This window comes from Moschus berezovskii, chromosome 16, assembly GCF_049115385.1.
Source record: "Moschus berezovskii isolate FMDL1 chromosome 16, NW_MosBer_1.0, whole genome shotgun sequence".
NCBI classification, from domain to species: Eukaryota; Metazoa; Chordata; class Mammalia; order Artiodactyla; family Moschidae; genus Moschus; species Moschus berezovskii.
The window spans coordinates 32,756,622-32,777,500 of NC_142475.1; the positions used below are offsets into that span (position 1 = coordinate 32,756,622).

The window sequence follows — 20,879 nt, forward strand, 5'->3', positions numbered from 1 at the left end:
GTAGTGCCTGGCACACTCACGCACACATGCACGCACACACACACACACACACACACAGCACTTGCTACTTGTACAAAGCCATGTGGTTCAACTTTAGGAAGCCTGTCTGAATAATAATACAGGACAAGCCACATTCTTCTGTATCAGCTGTATCGGAGGAAAGGTGATATTTTGTTCTCAACTTCATCTTGTTTTTATTTTTTCCTCAATTACTGCAGAACTCCAGTAGCAAAATGGGGTGCAATTTTTAAGGCATATAAAAAAACAAAAGTAAGTAATGAAAATAAAATTTTATCCGTGGTGACCACGCAAGTAAAATGGATTAAATGAAACTTCCTACAGGTGACAAGGATAACACGAATAATGTCTCAAGATCCAACCACACCCAATATACATCTTTAAGTTACTGGCTCAAATCACGCACAGCTACTGAAGAAAGAAAGCAAGAAATACAAGGAAAAGTATGTAACCTGTTCTGATTACCCTACAATACTCCCAGGCACATCCTTAGGTACTGAAAGTATATATACCATCTAAAAAGAAGGTCTCCAATTGTTAGCAAATAAAAATAGCTGGTGGTTATCAACCTCAACCAAGCTTGCTGAGGGAAAGGAAGCCAAGTGCCTTAACCACCTGCAGATCTTGATCAACAAATCCTAAAATGTTTTTCAAAACGTAACAACAAAAAAGGATTTAAATGCTTTTAGTGCTTGTTTAAGTATTCCCTGAGGAACAAGCTATGACAATACATCAAGACTCTAGCACTGTGGACCAAAAGGGAAAAAAAAAAAAACAGTTGATAGAATAATAAAGGGATCAAAGAAGGTAATTATGAGAGGTACTTTTTTCTGCAAACAGGTAAAATTCATACTCCTAACAAACATTATGATTTTTTAAGTAACTCGATGATATTAAAAATGAAAATTTTGGCTCAGCAGGATGCTTTAAAAGTATTTATATGAAACAGAGAGACCATTCCCTGTATTTTCAAGCTCCCAATATCCCTTTGACTCTGACTGTTCTGATGGAGAAAGAATATGGCTATTTATCAATACTCTTGTCATAGTTCTTCTGGGGGGATATTTTTTGATTTTTTTTTTAAGTTTCTTACTAAAAAATCATTTTTTTTTTTAGTGTTGGTGCTTAATAGAAATCTGTAATTGGACTTAGCAAAGCATTATTCCCTCTCCTCTTTCTCCAAAAAGAGCTGAGACTCAAATCAGTCGGTCAGTGTGACTGCCAAAAAAAAATGCTTCACGAAAGCTGTACTGCAGTTTATAGAAGGGGAAAAGTATTTTTCGGTTGGATTTTAGGAACATGATTTATTTAAAACAACTTTCAGGCTAACTGGAAATAGACCCTATTCAGGACTAAACAAAATTTTGAGTGTTTTTAAAAGTTTTTAAGTATGAGAAAGCACACTGATAAGAAAACATACTTCTCTTTCTAGACAACAGAATGTACTTCCTTTAACAAAAATTAAAAGAGAAGAAGAGCAGCTATTTCAAAGGTGGGGAGGAGATATATAATTTATCTACGCTCTAGGACAACACAGACATAAACAATGAAGGCATGCCTATGGTTCTGGTGTGTGTGCTCATGCATTTTTTTCCTCTCTTTCCATTAGTTTTATTAGATTGGCTAGGATTTACATTAAAGGTTGCTGATCACCTAAGGCAAATAGCACGATCAAATGGATTAAAGGAAAGGCAACCAGCCTCAACAAGCACCGCACAAAAACGTGGGTTCTGTGAATGAAACTCTTGTCTACTGCACTGACACACTGTACCCACTAGCAATGACTGGATAATTTTTGAAAAAGAAAAAGAAAAAATAACCACCCACCACATGCTTATCATGAAACTGGACTGGGAGTCCTTCAAAGGTGGACAATAAACCTGTTGGAAGTGGAGGGTAAGGGTGTGCTTTGGCAGATTTCCCCCCTCCCTACTTTCCTGTTGCTTCTTAGTCACCCCTCAGGAAAGGCAACTTGACACGGCTCTCTGTAACCAACCTGGTCCAGCAAGATTTCTCACACACCCAGCACAAAAGGCTAACCCCTTACAAAGTACTTATTTCAGATTTACGTCAAGGTTGAATGAATTGCAGCCAGGGAACTGAGCTCAAAACGTAATATAAAAGTCTCCTCTGATAATCACTAAACCAGTGGTTCAGCTGAAGGGGGGTGGGCAGAATTAAAAGTTTGTACTGTTTCATTTCCTCTTATGCAAAAGAGAGAGAAGAAAACTCATAGAAACTGAAGGAGAATGATATACTCTTTGTTCATTAATTTCCTTGGAAAATCTAAGACTTCCAAGTGACCATAGGCGTTTACCGTAGCAATTTAAATCTTCTATGGGAGCCAACCACGTGATTTTTAAACTTGTATTCACAGGCCCTCCCAAGTCTTTACTGTACTCACTGTAGTCCCCTAACTGTCATAATGCTTAAACTCCAGCTGAGGTATTAGGTGTTATAAGAACTCATGCAATGATAATGGGTATTTCTGGAGGATAGCTCTCCTAGGGGAACCAATGCAATCTTGGGTCTATTCAACATTGCCAGAGGTAAAACATACTCAGGAACCTGAGAATCAATCGGTTACCAAGAAATCTGCTTTTACCACCACTGGAAAAAAAAAAAAAAACCTGCACTTTCCTCTTTAGTTACACACCCCCTAATGCCCCGACAGAATTCTCTAGAGAACTAGAAGCATCCTACGCATTCTCGCAGAGAGAAGTGCTCATAGCTCTCTCCTATCTTCCCCAGCTACGAATGAAGCCTGCCAACATTGCTAAAAGGCCCTGGAACTTATGTCAAATCACACCTTACATTCTGAAGAAGAAAACAGGAAAATATCACTGATTAAGTAAGACACTATGAGACACTTATTTGGATTTACAAAGAAGACGTACTATGTTTTTCTTGACTCAACTATACACGTTAGAAAAGAAACTATGCTGTCATTTTTACAAGGTGCTTTTTAATCCCACATCTAGTGTCTTTAACACTTTCTTTTTAATGGTGTGGCCATCTAGCTATACCTGCTTTTTTTTTTTTTTCCTCCTTTCTCAAACATGCAAAATTTGTGCAATAAATAACTGGTAGGGGAAACAACAGCAGAAACAAATAAACAATAGAGCCTGATGATGGAAAGTCTATTTACACAAAAGTTTGAAGCAGAAATCAATTAGGACCATATCAGTTTATACAGAGAGAAATGACAATTTATTTCATGTGACTGGACAATATGGTGACAGATGGGTTTGGAAAACTTGAAAATAACTGGTGTATGTTTAAACAGCTGATAATACCCATTACACACATACCGTATGGGCCATCAATTATCTCTTTCCAGTTTTGGGTGCCAAAATGCTGAATTCAACCAACTCCCTCACACTGTTGGGACCCCAACATTGAATGGACAGATTTCTGTCCATTCTTGCAGCAGGCTCGGATGAGAGGAACACGATTTGCTATAGCAAGCGGCCACATACACGAACTGATGAGATAGGTCTGTCCTTTTGAAGAAGGATATTTCTCTGACCACTGTCTACATCCAACATAGGTTTTGAACACTAACCCCAATGGATGTAACTTTTACAGGTTTCTAAATAATGGCACATACCCTTGAATGTTAACAACAGGGTCATACCAAAGACAGTCAAACATTTCTACATACTCTGTAATACATAAATGGAGATTTTTAATAAATATCCAGGTTTCTAGAATATGGCTGAGTGACAGGAAGATTCTTATGGAAAAATAATATTTAACATGGTATTGCCACATGAGTACATGAGACTCCTGGGTATACACAGAACCGCAAAATTGGCTTGGCAAAAAAAAAAATCTTCATCTTCATTCACTGTTGAAATTCAAGTTAGAGACTTTGGGGTTTTATTCTGACTTCTGACCTGACAACCCTCAGGTGTGAAACAAAGACTCCTGTTGACAGAGAGCACTTAAATGACACATAACAATGTGAACTGTTTGTTGGACTGGAAGCAGTGCCGCTCACAGCACAGGTGTTTTTAAGTTCAGAAGGCGCTCACAAGTGGTTCTTCCAACACCATCTTTTAGCAGGCTGGCCTACAACAAGATGCAAAGTCTATTTTCAAAATCCCAACTGTGTATTCTGCTGGTCAACTCTGACAGCATACATAGCTGTCAAAAGAAGCGGATGAAGATGAAGGATGGTTTAGCCGCAGAGACACTAATTAGATAAATGTTAATATCAGCGGTCTCTTTTTATTTAACTGCATTGGAAAAAATGATAATGCATTTTTTTTCTTGTTTTCTTTATTACAAAACATACTAGAGTTTCCTGTTTTGATTTTATTTTCCATTTCATGAGCCTGTGCTTTCATACATATGTCAGTGAGCTCGCCAAAGTACTACAAAGCAAAGTAGCACAGAGTAAATCAAAACGAAAAGAAAAAATTCCACCCGATTGTCTCGGCTTCTGTAATTTGGTGGAAACTGCTGAAGGTGTCTTTCCAAGGTGAGCTGGCTGAGAAAATGATCCTATGAGCAAAAGCTATTGAGGTAATTCACAGTACCATATGATACACATATTCAGTACAGTTAAAAAAAAAAAAAAGCTCCAAAAAATGAAAAGCATCATATGCTCCATAATTTCGATTTCACCAAAGGGCAACATTTTTTTGTCACACCAAATTAAAAGAAATGAAAAAAATTAACTTGAAACTTCAAAGGGAAGGAATTTCTAAGTTCACGTATGAGTAACACTGTCTACCTCGCAATTTTATTTTCCCTTGAGGTATACTTCTACAATGACACACAGGTGGACAAGTGCATGGTCAAATGCTATCCCAAAGCCAAATGGACACACTGCATTGTGCCCATTCATATCTAACCATACAATCATTTACACAAGCTTGTGTGTGCATATTTATGTGCGTAGGTGTCTATCTGCTTACGTGTCATGCAGCCCCTTTGTTTGTTTAGGAGATGATCAGAAAAGCTACATGGAAGCAATCTAGACAGGCTGGCTTCGTTAAATAAAGTCTCCAACAAGACTTCTCCAAAGCAGGGAGGTCAGAACTATGGAGGGAAGCTACACTTCTGCTTCTCCAAGCCTGGAGTAAAGAGGAGAACAGTTGATCTATAGCCCAAGGCCAGTTGGCAGAATAGAAAATGGCCAGGATCCAGGTGCGCACAGTATCAAAACAGCTGAAACAGCTTGGCCAATGAGCTCCAGGCTACTGGGCACTCAGGGAGGGCTGCATCCAGGTTCCCTAAGCCCTGGTTTCTGGGTTCTTGTTGTTGTTTTTGCATTTCTTTCTTTCCTCTTCTTTTTGCAAATAGCCAGCTGGCATTCTTAGGGCCAGAGGAAATGTGGAGAATGGCAGTGCTCCAGAAATCAGAAAACAGTGAGAAGAAACAGAATGTCATCACTTTTGCCACTCATTCTTCCAAATAGGGATGATGACTCTTCACCAAATCACCACAATGTGGGCCTCTGACTATCTGTAAAAATGTAAGACAGCTACGGAAGTGATAATAAAATCGGGGCTAGTCATACACTTTCAGTGTACCCAGGTTTAGCTAAAAATCAAAATTTTTCCAAAAATAAGTAGCTAAAAATGGCTAGTACCCCTAAATCCATCACACTGTTCTATGAAAGAAAAGAAATATGATGAAAAACAGAAGGAAAAATTGAGAAACTAAGACAATGCCATTGCTCTGACATCTGATAACTGTGATAATCTTTCCATAACTTAAGTATATCTGCAGCATTTACATTTCCACTTTTTACCTTAAATCACTCTGCACAACTTACTCATCTGAAAAAATTTGCATTTTTTTGTTCCTAAATATTCTTAACAACTGTAGCAGTTTGCACCTTTGAAAGAAAAGGCTGGTTGACACTGTCAAGTCATATGCTATCAGTCACACAAAATATACTCGTTCTAAAGACAGAGAGATCAAGGGATAAAATGATTCACCACACGATGAAAAGAAGTGGCTCCTATAAACGGCATCAAGGGACTAAAACATCAGCCTAACTGAAAAAGTGAGTACAAGAACTCTTACTTGCACACATTTTTTTCCACCCATTGATTCTTAATTCCTATCTTCAATGCCATTCTGATCTAGCAAAATTCTGAACAGACACAACCATCTGCTGTTATCAGAAACAAGAGACTAATCCAGCATTACCTGCCCATGTGTTCATGTACATATCCTTTGACACAGAAATTACACTTCCAGGAATGGAGCCTGGAAGAATCTGTAAACAAGGTATCTTTGAGAATATGCTCTACAACAGTGATGGAAGTTGCTCAGTTAAAAAAATAATTAAAACTCTCTATCCAAGACAAGGGCTTCCCAGGGGGCATCAGTGGTAAAAAAAAAAAAAAAAAAAAACCCGACTGCCAAGGCAGGAGACAAAAGAGATGCGAGTTTGATCTCTGGGTTGGGAAGATCCCCTGGAGAAGGGACTGGCAACCTGCTCCGGTATTCTTGCCTGGGAAATCCTATGGACAGAGGCGCCTGGTGGGCTACAGTCCAGGGGGTCACAAAGAGTCGGACACAACTGACTGTGCGCGCACGCGCGCACACACACACACATCTCAGAAACATATTCAAGGAAAATACAAGAAAGAGAATTTGGAACACTGGTACAGTGACTTAAAGTTCTAACTGCCTTGATAACACCTCTTCCAAATTCCTGAGACAAGTAGCCTGGCCAAGAAAGGTACCACCCACCAGGTCACACCTACATAATATGGGCAGAAGAGGAGTGTGTGTGCCAGCCAGATACCTCTCACTAGCAAGGTGGACTTCTCATGTGAACTGGCTCCATTTCTGTTTCCACTATAGAATCCACAAAATGGACATGATTCCCTGTACTTCCTGCAACTCTCTCAGGATGACTGGAGAGCAGAGTGAAATAACTCCTCTTCCAAGTGTTCATGATGTGGTAGAGATAAGAAGATTGGGATCAATGATCTCCTAGTTGTAAGAGGCTAGGCTTTATTTCCTCTCTGATGCTGGGTTTCAAATCCTTCCTTTGCAAAGAGAGTTTCTGGGTAATTATAGAACTATACTCAAGACTATAGCTAAAAAAGGGGAATGAAAGGAAGAATGGGGATGGGAAAGAAAGAGAGGGAAAAATGGGAAAAGCGTTTACTGAGTGTGGGTCATCTGCTATCACCAACATTCAAATACTGACATGGCAACATGGTCTTTTCTCACTTAAAAAGATAGGAGAATGCTTTTCTCTGATATATAAAAAGGACATTAACTCATCAGTAATTCTGGGTTAGTCTGTAATAAATCAATGACAGTATTGTGCTCCTAACCCTAACTGTGGTTTTTCTAAGAGTGAACAGTTGCAAAATATAACAACTGCTTTTGAGAAACACTTTCTGTGTCTGAGGCCCAAACCTGGCTGTGGAACTTCTCAAAGTCAATTGAATGGGATTCATTCAGTATGAAGCTGCATCCTGTAATTTAAGGAAGGAAAGCTTCTTGGTAGAATCTACAGTGCTGACCTATATTTTGTCAACCCCAGTAAGATCTGGGGTTTACAGACTGAGATTTCTCAATTAATCCTTATGAGTCCTTAGTAAAGAAAATTAATGAACTAAATTCCCATGTAATAAATTTCTTTTGTGTGTGTTAGTTACTCAGTCATGTCCGACTCTTTGCGACCCCATAGACCGCAGCCTGCCAGTCTCCTCTGTCCATGGAATTCTCCAAGCAAGAATACTGGAGTAGGTTGCCATTTCCTTCTCCAGGGGATCTTCCTGATCCAGGGATCAAATCCCGGTCTGCTGCACTGCAGGCAGATTCTTTACCATCTGAGCAGACGGGGGATGCTGGGCAGGGGCGGGGGTGGCAGTTGGTACCAAACAAAGTAAAACAGAAATTTCTGAGGTTCCACGTTTTGAAAAATATATACTTTCGCCAAAAAAAAAAAGTTTAGAAAATATTTAAGTTCAAAAAAGTAATTATTTCAGAGTAGAAAATAGTCTTAAATATTTTAAAAACCATAAACCTACCTGCAAGAAACTGGATGCGAAGTTTCTAAATTAAAAAAAAACAGTTCTAAGAAATGATGCATTATATATAAGATTTCAGGACCTTACTCATATTTTCCTGTGGAAATAAATTGGTGAGGTGCCCAAAAATTTCTTTAAAAAGACCAGTGTACCCAAAATCTGTCAATTTAATAACTCAAACACACCAACCAAACAGTATCAACAGAAGTAACACTTTGCGAAAATGCTAAAGTTTCCAAGCCACTTAACCATCTCTTTTTTATTAAATCTGTGAGTCAAATTAAATGAATCAAAGAAAAATTATTAAGCATATCTACTGGAGTAAATATATTTTAAATACTGATATTTCAAAATGTAATTAATATAAAATTGTATAATATGATCATTTTAATATTGACTTTTTTCACATCCAGTCTTAGGAATCTGGTGTGCATATTTTAGTTCAAACAAGTGGCACTTCAGGTGCTCCATAAAGTGTGTGCCAAGTTCCTAATAGACTGTACAGTGTCACTTCAGATAAACTGCTCAGACTCAAGCTCAGGACTCCCACACCAGGCTCCTGCTGTGATTCCCTGGCATCTTGTTCCATCTTATTCATCAAATCAAAATTCAGTTCAGGCATCATCTCCAGTGTGTCTTTGTCTTGTCTCAGACCAAAATAACTGCCTGCACACAGTACCGCCTTCTCTGCTGCTACACTTTTTCTTTGCATTAAAAATCATCCCATTTTGGGACTTCCCTGGCAGTCTAGTGGTTAAGACTCCATGTTCCCAATCAATGCAGGTGGCACAGGTTTGATCCCCGGTCAGGGGACTAAAATCCTGCATGATGCAGCCAGAAAAAATAACATCATCCCAATAAGCTTCCGTCATCTCACAGACTTTGTTCAAGGTCAAGGACTTTTATTCATCTTGGCCTGAGCACTAAGCCCAATGCACAAAGGACAAAACCTCCAAACTTAACTAACTGTGCTATTTTGGGGCAACTTACTCAACTTCTCTATACTTTTGTGCCTTCTTGTAAATAAAGTTGCAGCTGTTCGGCATTACAGTGTTGTTCAGAGAATTAACTGAGATGACGCCTGTGAAGGCGCTTGGCATAATTCCTGGACATTAGTGAAGTACCCTTTTACTGTACTTCCTCTCAGGAGGCAGAAACCATGTACCAACTCAACCAAAAGTGATTTTGCAAACACATGTTTCATAAAAGAATGACAGATTAACTTGAGAAACAAAAGTGGACATGGTGTAAGAGTTAATCAACTTTATAAACATATAAAATATATAAACACACATATACATTTATGCACGTACTTATACATGATTCAAACTATACTGTATTTCATAGAATTCTTAATGCCTAGATGACTTCACATTCTCGAAAATTTACCCTGAAACATACATGCGTGCATGTGCGTGCTACGTTTCTTTGGTCATGTCCGACTCTTTGCAACCCTATGGACTGTAGCCCTCCAGGCTTCTCTGTATGTCTGTGGAGCCCACCAGGCTCCTCTTCTCCAGGCAAAAATACTGGAGTGGGTTGCCATGCCCTCCTTTAGGGGATATTTCCGACCAAGGGATCAAACCTGCATCTCTTATACATTTGGCATAATTACAGATTTCTCAGCATTGTATATCAGCATTTTATCATTGTAAAACACACATTCTGTTTTCTTCTTCTAATCTCCCCAAGGTTAAACTGGGTTTATAACAATGCAGTTTGCAATAAAATATTTGAGAAATAAGCATGTATTAAAAGAATAAATTGTTGTTTAATATCTAATTAATTTATCTGAAAAGCTGATGTTTTAAATTCTGATTTCTGGTATGACATATACAATATACCATTACTGTCAAAAGAATAAATCAGAAAGGTTTTCCCACAAATGACTATTTTAGCGGAAAAATGGCTACAATCAATGGAATCAAAATTTTGCACTGCCCTACATCTCTAAATAAATTTAATGATTATCTAAGTTAAGCCATACCAGCAAACATACTCCTTTTACTAACACACATCAATATAATCCCAATTAAAATACTCTGTGAGATTGCCTACAGTATTTCAGATCGAAATAGCTTCTACTGAAATAGACTTTCCTGCCACTCTGATTTAGCATCTCACTTTCCCTTATCAGCAGATGGTAAGCCAAGTACTATTTAAATCCATATGTCTTCCATAGGCATAGTTCAGATATTGAATAAAAAGATGAACAAATGTTTTAGAGCTAATCACATTAGCCTTTAAGTGAAAAAAAGTAACCAAGTACAGTTTCACTTCCTGCAAATGACTTTTACTACATTACATTTAGATGATTGAAGGAGTTATATCTCTGTAAACCACCCAGACAAAAATAACTAACTGTACAGAGCAAGACTGCAGCAAAAGAGTTTCTTGATTTTGAGTACTTCTTCATGAATCCTTCCTATCTGCAGGATGCCAACCCTGAAAGGCAATGAATCTGGTACCAGAGGAATACTATAGTTAGGCAAAATTCAACACCATCAGGTCTAAGAACAGAGTAAATCACCAGCTTTCTCTCAAATTACAGTTATACCCCTCCTCACTCTTCTCCCCAGATTACAAGGGTCAAGAAAACAAGAACTTCATTTGAAGAACAAAGCTCTCTGACTTTATAGATTTTAATTCCACAGACACAACTCATACTTTTATTCATTTCTTCTAAGCAAGGAAATTGAGATATTAAGTTTGTAGTACAAACTACACATGTATTCCCGAGTTCACAAAAGCTTTCAAACTCTCCTTTCTGGGTTTTGTCTCTAGCAAATGGGATGGTCCATGTTCAAGGAATAACATCTGTGAATATCCTTCTCTTCCTCACATCACATTTTCTAGTCTTATAAGCCTTTGATCCCCTGACTTGATCATAAAAGTACTGAAATAAAGGGTCCCATTGCCCATTCCCTCTTATTTTGAACCCAGTATGCAATGTTTCCTTTCTTTACAGGGAAAAGTAGAGAATAGTGAAACTTTCTTCAGTGTTCAGTTCCTCATGCTCTATAAAACCATTAGCTGTGCACAAGATCGATAATTTCAACCAAAATGGAATTTAGAGTTATTATTTAAAAAAAGAATTTACACTAAGTAAATACATTTTGGATAACTGAATTAAAAATAAAAATAAACAGGTTTTACTGGAACTCTTAAGCCTAGAAACACACTGGCAGATTGCTTCTGTAGATTCCTATATCAAAAAAGTCTGTCAACCCTGAGAAATCTCTATTTCACCAGATAAATCAGAAAATTGTTCATATTTTAAATGGTCCAAGAAAGCTCAATTTTTAATGTAAACCCAAAACTTGTATATTTTTATTATTTTCTTGACTCAGAGTAAACAACTCACCAAATAACTAAAGGCTATTGTGAAAAAATATATAAGTAATAACTAATCCTTTTGTCCTAAAAAGGATACTTAAATATTAATGTCTGTAATTATAAACTTAATGGTAGGAAATTATACAAGCAGTATTGTAGTCTCACACAGAAATTAAAAAGGTGGTTTAGTATTCTTGCCTGGAAAATCCCACGGACAGAGGAGACTGGTAGGCTACAGTCCACGGAGTTGCAAAGAGTCGGATACGACTGAATGACTTTACTCTCCCTTTCTTTTTTAAAAATTTTAAAAAGTACATATATCCTCATAGAAGTCTACTCAATTAAATATGTATTGATTCTAGACCTTCTATGAGATGAGCAATATGTCAGGGCTGATGAGAAACAGAAATATAAAAATGGCATACATAGCCCTTTTCTCTCAGGAGCCCACAACCTATTAAGTGAGAAAAATTCACAAAGGGATAAACTATAAGATCTGGTATTTGCTATTTCTGTCATATCACTGCTCTATTGTGTTCCAAACTTGTCCAAATACCCCTTGGCTTTCAGAGGAAAAACCTCAGAAACACACACACAAGTATTTCAGTGGATCTCAATTTCACGTCCAGAGAATATCACAAAAATCATAACATGGAAATGAAATTCATACATTAAAATCATAAGGACTGGAAACAAGTCCTTAGAGATCCAGAGTTTGCATCCAGAGATGCAAACTCAATTCCATATGAATCCCAACTCAAAACTATGTTTAAAACTCATCTGATTCATTAAATACAGAACCCGAATATCACAGTCAGTGTCTAGTCACAAAATGGGAGAATTAGTTTGGTCTGGTCACAAAGATGGATAATTTATGTATCTAACCTCATGGGTCCAAGTGTAGAATTCAACTGTATCGCGACTTTACCTATTTCAGAGCTTTTACCCACCTATGGTTTGGGGTTAGCAATTATGAACCAAGTGAGATTGATTAAGTCATGATTAGAGTTTACAGTCCTGTGAGTATAGAAAGAATCTCTTAGAAACAGTCTAGATATAAAACTTAAAAGGCTTATCTTTAATAAAGGAATATCAGTACATTGAAGACAGTTTGTTTACTTTTAAAAGATGATGATCTAGCTACAGGGAATTTTTTTAAAAACTGCTATAAATTCTGTGATCATCACACAATGGATGGTGGTTGATTTAAAATGCATTTTAATTTATACTTATTACAACAAAAATTTTAAAACTTATAATTTTTATTACCATTAAATCAGTGAACAGACGAGTAAAAGACATAAACCTACCACTCAGATCCAAATTGTTTACAAAAACTGAAAGTCTTGAAGCTTGGGAGATTTGAATTAAGACTTCCATTAACCCCCTACCAATATCCTGGGAACTGTAAGAAATTTAAACAAAAGGAAAAGCAATGCTTTTAAAATGACTTAATGTAATACAGTATTAAGATATGTAACAGTTTGAGCCATTAAACAACAGGTGACATATCACAGGCAAGAATTTCTTTTTTCTCAATGACTAAATACATTAAATAGGACATGAAAATGAGCCAAGGGATTAAAGCTAAGAGAAATGATTAGTGAATTAATCAGAACACCAATAAATAAAACTAAAATACAATAGTTCTTATATATAATGAATCAATAAAACTAGTACAGTGTGTATGGCATATGCTCTAAACAGGTTTTCAAGATTTTTTTTTCATTTATATTTCTTTTGAATAGATGTAGGGTATGGTCCTTTGAATAATTATTTTTAATTTATATTTGAATAAAAGTAATTTACATATATGCTATATACACTATACATATATAAAGTATAATGATACTTCTGCTGCTTATTTATACTAATTAAAGAATTTATTAAATTCTTACTTCAGACTGATTTAAATAACCCAACTCTGCTCTAAAATTTATTCATTCCTTTGAGTTTATTGGGCAAATAATAAGATCACTGAGGTATGAATGTTTCCGCAAATTTCTGAATCCTAAAAATTAACAAAAAATTTGGCCATACAGAGGATCTTAAAGTTTAATCTCATATATGTCAAAATAGTAACTGTCACTCTAGAGCAGGGCTCACCTACTATGCTATATTTTAAGCCAGAGTTATAAAGCTCACCTTTGAGTTGTTTTAACTTTTGGACTTTGATTGCTCCTCAAGTTCTCCAAACACCAAAGCACTTGTTTCTTGGTTTACTCATACTTGCACCCCAGTAATCCCTTGCCCATCTATTGAAACTCCAACCATTCTTGAACCAACCAGTAAGAAACCTCTTCCAGGAGACTTTTCTTTCTGGCTCAAAGAAAAGAGAATTTTCTTCTCTTAAATTAAATTTGGGATTAACATATGCATACCACTAGATATATACATGTGTGTGTGTGTGTGTGTGTGTACACTATGTGCTTTGCTTAGTCACTCAGTCATGTCTGACTCTTTGTGACCCCATGGACTGCAGCCCACCAGGCTCCTCTGTCCATGGGGATTCTCCAGGAAAGAATACTGGAGTGGGTTGCTATGCCCTCCTCAAGGGAATCTTCCCAACCCAAGGATCAAACCCATGTCTCCCACACTGCAGGAAGATTCTTTACTATCTGAGTCACCAGGGAAGCCCCATTTATACTATATATATAAAATAGATAATCAACAAGGACCTACTGTATAACACTATACAGGGAACTATATTCAACACTTAGTAATAAACTATAAGGGAAAAGAATCTGAAAAAGTGTGTGTGTATATATATATTCAGTTTTATATATATACATAGGAATCACTTCACAGGTGAATCACTACACACCTCACTGTTTCCATTGTTTCCCCAACCATTTGCCATGAAGTGACTGGACCGGATGCCAAGATCTTAGTTTTCTGAATGTTGAGTTTTAGGATTTTGGTAGGGATGGGACTCCAAAATCACTGTAGATGGTGACTGCAGCAATGAAATTAAAAGATGATTGCTCCTTGGGAGGAAAGCTATGATCAACCTAGACAGCATATTAAAAAACAGAGACATTACTTTGCCAACAAAAGTCTGTCTAGTCAAGGCTATGGTTTTTCCAGTAGTCATGTATGGATTTAAGAGTTGGACTATAAAGAAAACTGAGCGCTGAAGAATTGATGCTTTTGAACTGTGGTGTTGGAGAAGCCTCTTGAGAGTCCCTTGGACTGCAAGGAGATTCAACCTGTCTATCCCAAAGGAAATCAGTCCTAAGTATTCATTGGAAGAACTGAAGCTGAGGCTGAAGCTCCAATACTTTGGTCACCTGATGTGAAGAAGTGAGTCAGGAGAAAAGACCCTGATGCTGTGAAAGACTGAAGGTGGGAGGAGAAGGGGACAACAGAGGATGAGACAGTTGGATGGCATCACTGACTCGATGGACATGAGTTTGAGTAAGCTCTAGGAGTTGGTGATGGACAGGAAGCCTGGCATGTTGTAGTCCATGGGGTCACAAAGAGTCAGATACGACTGAGCAACTGAATTGAATGGACCCACACCTAAAACTAACACAACATTGTAAATCAACTATATTTCATTCAAAAATGCTAAAAATTAAATACTACAATTTGTTCCACTCCATGGCACTTGGCACTCCTTTCCTTTTGTTGTTATTATTTAGTCACTAACCCAGGTCTCCTGCATTGGCAGGCGGATCCTTTATCATTGAGCCACCAGGGAAGCCTTTCCTTAAACCCTAATCATATTTCTGAACATTATCTCCCAAACTGGTTTACGAATGACTTCAAGAATCAGTATCCATAGCGTGTCCATGATGAGATCACTCCTAGAATATACTGTACAAACTAGGCTTTCAACATAAATTCAACTATTAAAGAAATGTTGGTTAATTTAGAAGTCATTCCATCTCCTCCGTTCCCCATGAAAGAAGGCATTTCTTGCTAGCCGTTAGATATTTTCATCTGAACCCCTTGCAAACCTTGTAGGTGTAAGACTAGCTTCATTATTTAACACTCACAAAATAGCTCACACTAGAGTTCTGCTAACAGCACTACCATTCATTGAAAAGCACTTTAGTAAACAATGTGAACTTTGAAGCCAAGCCTATACGAACATGGGCTAGCATGACTCAGTCACTTACTAGCTGGGTGACTTCAGGAGGCAAGTGACTTAATATCTCTGAGGCCCTATTTCCTCTATAAAATGGAGTTAAAGATATCTTCTATGTCATGGATTACTACGAAGATTAAATGAGATACTGCAAACAGAAAGGAGGATCTGGCCCATAGTTGGTGATTATCAAATGTTAGCTATTATTAGTCCCCTCTTCCAATCATTCAAACTCTAAGCCTCATTCATCACAACTTTCTTCCTCTTGGTCACCCACACGTGTCGACTTTGCCAGCTCTTAAATATTCTTCATCTAGCATATCTACAAAACTAACCTCATTTTCACCGAGTAGACTAGGGTCTACTAGGATCTAGTAGAGTAGACTCTAATCAGTCTACAATTCTGCCCACCTATCCACCCCATTCCCAGCCATTCAATATAAAATGTGATAGATGTTAATCACGTTAAAGGTCTGTCTAAATATATTTGATCTAAATCCTTAATGATTCCTGATTTCCTCCTAAAATAAAAATTTCAGAGCTTATCACCTACACATAATTGTGTATTACCTGAAGGTAAGAACCCTGATTTACTCATATCCATTCCCTTTATAGGGTTTTTCATGGTTCCTGAAGCAAAGCAGGTGCTAAATTATTATTTATGGGACAAAAAAAGTTAGAGACCAGTATATCAGGTAATTACTCTCAAAGTTATCATTTACTTTGGATTTTTAGTTCTTTCAAGTCTGAGTCTAGGTTAGTTGGGTTTAATACATGTTGCTCATGCTCAGTCGCTCAGTTGCATCTGACTCTTCATGACCTATGGACTATAGCCTACCAGGTTCCCCTGTCCATGGAATTTTCCAGGCAAGAATCCTGGAGCAGGTTGTCATTTCCTTCCACAGGGGATCTTCCTGACCCAGGGATTGAAACCACATCTCTTACATCTCCTGCATTGGCAGGCAGATCCTTTACCACTGTGCCACTTGAGAATCCCAAAACATGTTGGTTCCTTGAAAATAAATCCTTAACTTAAATGAGTATTCATGTATTTAAATTCACATACAACCAATTATGCACTCAAAAACCCCAAACAAAGAGTACATTGCTAAAATTTCACGAACTACACATACAAATAGTCTCTAGTCTTTGAAAGAACTTTGCATATAGCAGTGAGATGATTGAAAAAGAAAATGAAAATGGGATTTAGAATAAAGTGATTTTCTACACTTCCTTTTAACACCAGAGTTTCATTCTTATCTTACCTTAAACTATGTAAATAACTTTGAGAAAAATAAAATAAATTCAAATAGTTTAAAATAGAGTGTTTGTGTGCTAAGTACCTTACTGAGTAGTTGCTGGCATCAACTCTATGTGATCCCCAAAACAAATTAACTTTAAGATTCTTTTTGGAGACAGTAAAATTCTTTTAAATATTAAATATAGGATATATGTATATTTTAAATATATGTATAATATAATGCATGTATACTATATGTATATATTTACCTTGTAAGACTCATTACAGTACATTACCCTATTTAAACATTCTTTGAAGGTCAAGATGCCTACGGAATCTTTCAATCGTAAAAGTGATATAGATCACTAAATCTTTGGGTGCTTCAGAAATGTACCTTATTCAAACTCTCATATTAACTTTTCCCCTGTAATAATGTTTACAGGAAATGTTGGGGTTTGTTATTTCCTAGTTACCACTTTGAGGCAGTTCTCACCAGTACAACATTTTCCCATTTCTGAAGAGTATATATACACACAGGGCTGGTAAAGTAACCTATACTCGCCATTAACTCCACTACTGTGTCACCCAACAGAGGAAACTGATTTTAGGGAAGCTGGTTTGAACAATTTAAAATTGTAAGCAAGATACAATTATGTAGTCACAATATATTCAATGCAGCACTATTTACCATTGCAAAAATTGGAAGTAACTTAAAAGTCTGGTAACAAGGGATCAATAATCATCTTTTCTGATACAACCAGTACAGTACACAATGAAGTCCTATGAAGTCAGTAAATCTGATGTAGCAGAATATACACTAATATGAGAAAATGTTTATAATTACAAAGTGAAATTGAAGGCTACTTAAAAACAAACATACAAATGTAAATTTGTATGTTTATGTTTTTGTGTGGGGGGGATACATTAAAGTGTTAGGTAGTCATTTTCTTTCTTTTGCTTATTTATATTTTCCAAAATGTCTAATGAACATATATTTTTTAATGGCAAAGAAAATGCCAACAAACACTAACTTGATATCCTTTTCTCTTTCATAGACCTTTCCTAATTTGTCATTTTCATCATCAGCCCCACCCTAGAGGCCACCTCCTCTCCTGAAACCCACAGGGACTGAGACAAATATGGTCTTTTTCATCGTGAACACTAATACTGCAAATAATTCATTCATGTATGTGGTGGTGGTTGAGTCGCTAGGTCTTGCAACCCCATGGATGGTAGCCTGCCAGGCTCCTCTGTCCAAGATCCTCCAGGTAAGAATGCTGGAGATATTAACTCTGAAGGAGCATAAAGAATCTGAGATAGGTTTACAGTTTAAAGATTTCAGTGGGACAAAACTGAATTATTCACATCCATTAAATAGAGTTTGAATGATTCACAGCCAATTTTATTTTTATAATTGTAATGAAACAGCTGGGATTAGAGTCTATTCATGGACTCATAAGAAATTTGCACCCCACCTACTAAAATTAGTTTCTGCATCCAAAATTCTGATTTGAACATCTGACTGTGAACAAAACAGGCATCATCACTCAATGCCAAGAAACTGAGGAAACAGACTTTAAACATGTCATATTCTCACCAGAATTATTTTATTTCTCATTGTGCAGACTTCTCTTTATTGGCATTCATAAGTAAGCCCTTAATAACATGATTCTTTGAATCAAAGTTATTGTCAAAGAATGAGCTTTCTTGTATAAGATAAGCCCCAATAACACAACTGTTGAAGATTTTAGACTGCATTGTTTATAATTTATGGGTTGTCAGCCATTAGAGGGAAATTAGAGTTAGAAACTTGTATATCAAAGACATGATGTCTCTTTGGACACTAGAGTCACTAAGATATTTGTCTTAAAGTTGACTCAGGTATCACAGATCTAAATGTTTAAGGTTTTAGAGAAAATTTGCTTGGTCCCAGAGTTTGCAATCTTAAAGAGATGTGAGCAATTGTATGCTTCTATCTCTACAATTTTCCAAAGAAGGAAACAGGGCACTAAGATTGAGTGACTCACCCAGGGTCACACAGCTAGTTAGTCCCAAAGTGAGTCTAGAACACAAAGCCTCTTTTTCCTCCAATCCAGTACTCTTTCCACTACATCACAAGGGAAGAGTAAAAAAGAAAATATAAAGCATAATTTTACAGGAAAATAAAATCCTTTCAAGCCTGAATCACAACCAGAGACACCCCATTAAAGGTGGAACACACCCACTTCCAAACTCAACTGTAACTTGAGAGGGCTGGGCACATTACTAAAGAATAATTTGGATGTATTTTAGAGTCTTAAAAATATTTAAATTCTTTGTGAATTTGAGGTAAGCTCTAAATTTTCCTTTTTTAAAAAAATTCTGTGTGAGATATATTACTATAGCATAAAGTTTTGAGAGGCATGCTGCTGCTGCTGCTGCTAAGTCACTTCAGTCGTGTCCGACTCTGTGTGACCCCATAGACGGAAGCCCACCAGGCTCCCCCTTCCCCGGGATTCTCCAGGCAAGAACACTGGAGTGTTTTGCCATTTCCTTCTCCAATGTGTGAAAGTGGAAAGTGAAAAGTGAAAGTGAAGTCGCTCAGTCGTGTCCGACCCCTAGCGACCCCACGGACTGCAGCCTACCAGGCTCCTCCATCCAAGGGATTTTCTAGGCAAGAGTACTGGAGTGGCTTGCCATTGCCTTCTCTGTTGAGAGGCATAGTAACTGGATATTTAATTTGTAGACTACAGACTGCCCATCTGGACAAGTCACATTTTAAAAACCTCCAACTTTTCTTGAATCAGTTATATGATTCAGGCAAAGTAGATACATTTTCTTGAATTCTCAAGAAAATTTTAGGTTGTAAATTCCTGACTTTTTAAGAGGAATGAAATTAACCAAATGTGTATCTCCTAAAATATGGCCAACATTGCTTCAACTGTAGCACGTTTTACAAAACAGATAAGACTTCTAAAAAGTTATAAGTAAATAACATTTTCATTTTTTAAGGTTTCAGGAAAGAAATATTAAAAGCCCTATACTGAGGTTTTATTTTCAAGTAGGGAGAATAGTTCTTTCAAATGTTCCATTTGTAAATTTTTAGATATTCATATAAAAGTCTGACTTAACTTCTGTTTGTAAATGACAACAGAGATGTCTTCATAAATGTCATTAATTGGTTAAGTAAGGCCCGGGCTTCTGTATCTTTAGGCTATAACAACCATATTCAGTGTTAATCAAGAAAATGCTTTTTTTTCCCCTTGTCATTTTAATACTTTATTAATAAGTAGTAAAGAAAGACTATTCTATCTGACATTCTGAAAATCCTACAAAAGAAAAATACTTTCTAATGGAATCAATGTAAATATTTCAGCAACAAATAAGAATAAAGATCATTAAATTTCATATTTTAAAGAGAAAAAATTAAGTTCTTCTCTCTTATATTCCCTCAAAGCCCACACTATTATTCACCACATCCAACACACCTCCAGGAATGTAAAAACTAGGTAAGAAACTGTAAAGGGTAGTGAAAACATCGTCCAAGGAGGCAAAATGAAAACAAGCAAAATAAAGAGATTTTTCCCTTACAAAAGGTAAGTCTATCTGAGTTAACTGCTTTCACTAAGACACATGATTCAACTCTGCTTAAGAACATAAATAGTACTTAGAAATAAATTCTCTAAAAAAGAAACTGTACTGCACATGTAATATAAGGGAAGCATATTATATCATTGTCTGGCTATTGGATATTTGTCATTTTTCATACATATACGAAATAGCTCTTAATGAATATCATTTGCTTTTTCCTTAATTATCTGCATTCATCATCAGTCAATTCAGTTTAACTGTTAATTCTTAATTAGATTATTTCTAGGATATTATTTTCTAAGCAATATTTATTTATTGTGTCTCTTAACAATGACCTGTTTAGATAACAGTTAACTTGAACATGGGACAACACTTGCTATCAGTCATGCATTTTCTTATTTAAACATTATAAACTGTATTTCGCCTTTTAGAAATATAGGTGTATATCCTTAGTTTTGCTGGTTAATCGTAATCCTACACACAGGGAAATTTCCAGGTATAAAACAACTCATCCTTTTCATAATTAAAATGTCCAAATTAAATCTTGGAAGGTGAGAAACATTTTTAAAAGGCAGGTTAACATGTAAAATTATGTGTGAGAGCTATC

General features: G+C 36.6%; 1 protein-coding gene and 1 long non-coding RNA gene across 16 annotated transcripts in view; both read right to left on the reverse strand.

Moving 5' to 3' along the window:
* TRPS1 (transcriptional repressor GATA binding 1) overlaps positions 1-20,879 on the reverse strand; it is a 280,216-nt gene that overhangs the window by 162,875 nt on the left and 96,462 nt on the right. The window lies entirely within an intron of this gene.
* The window catches only part of LOC148775241 (uncharacterized), a 43,797-nt gene that overhangs the window by 16,012 nt on the left and 6,906 nt on the right, over positions 1-20,879 (reverse strand). The window contains exon 1 of the long non-coding RNA XR_016039343.1: positions 69-20,879. This exon is cut by the window's right edge and continues 6,906 nt beyond it. This is a non-coding gene — a long non-coding RNA (uncharacterized LOC148775241). The remainder of the gene's footprint in view (positions 1-68) is intronic.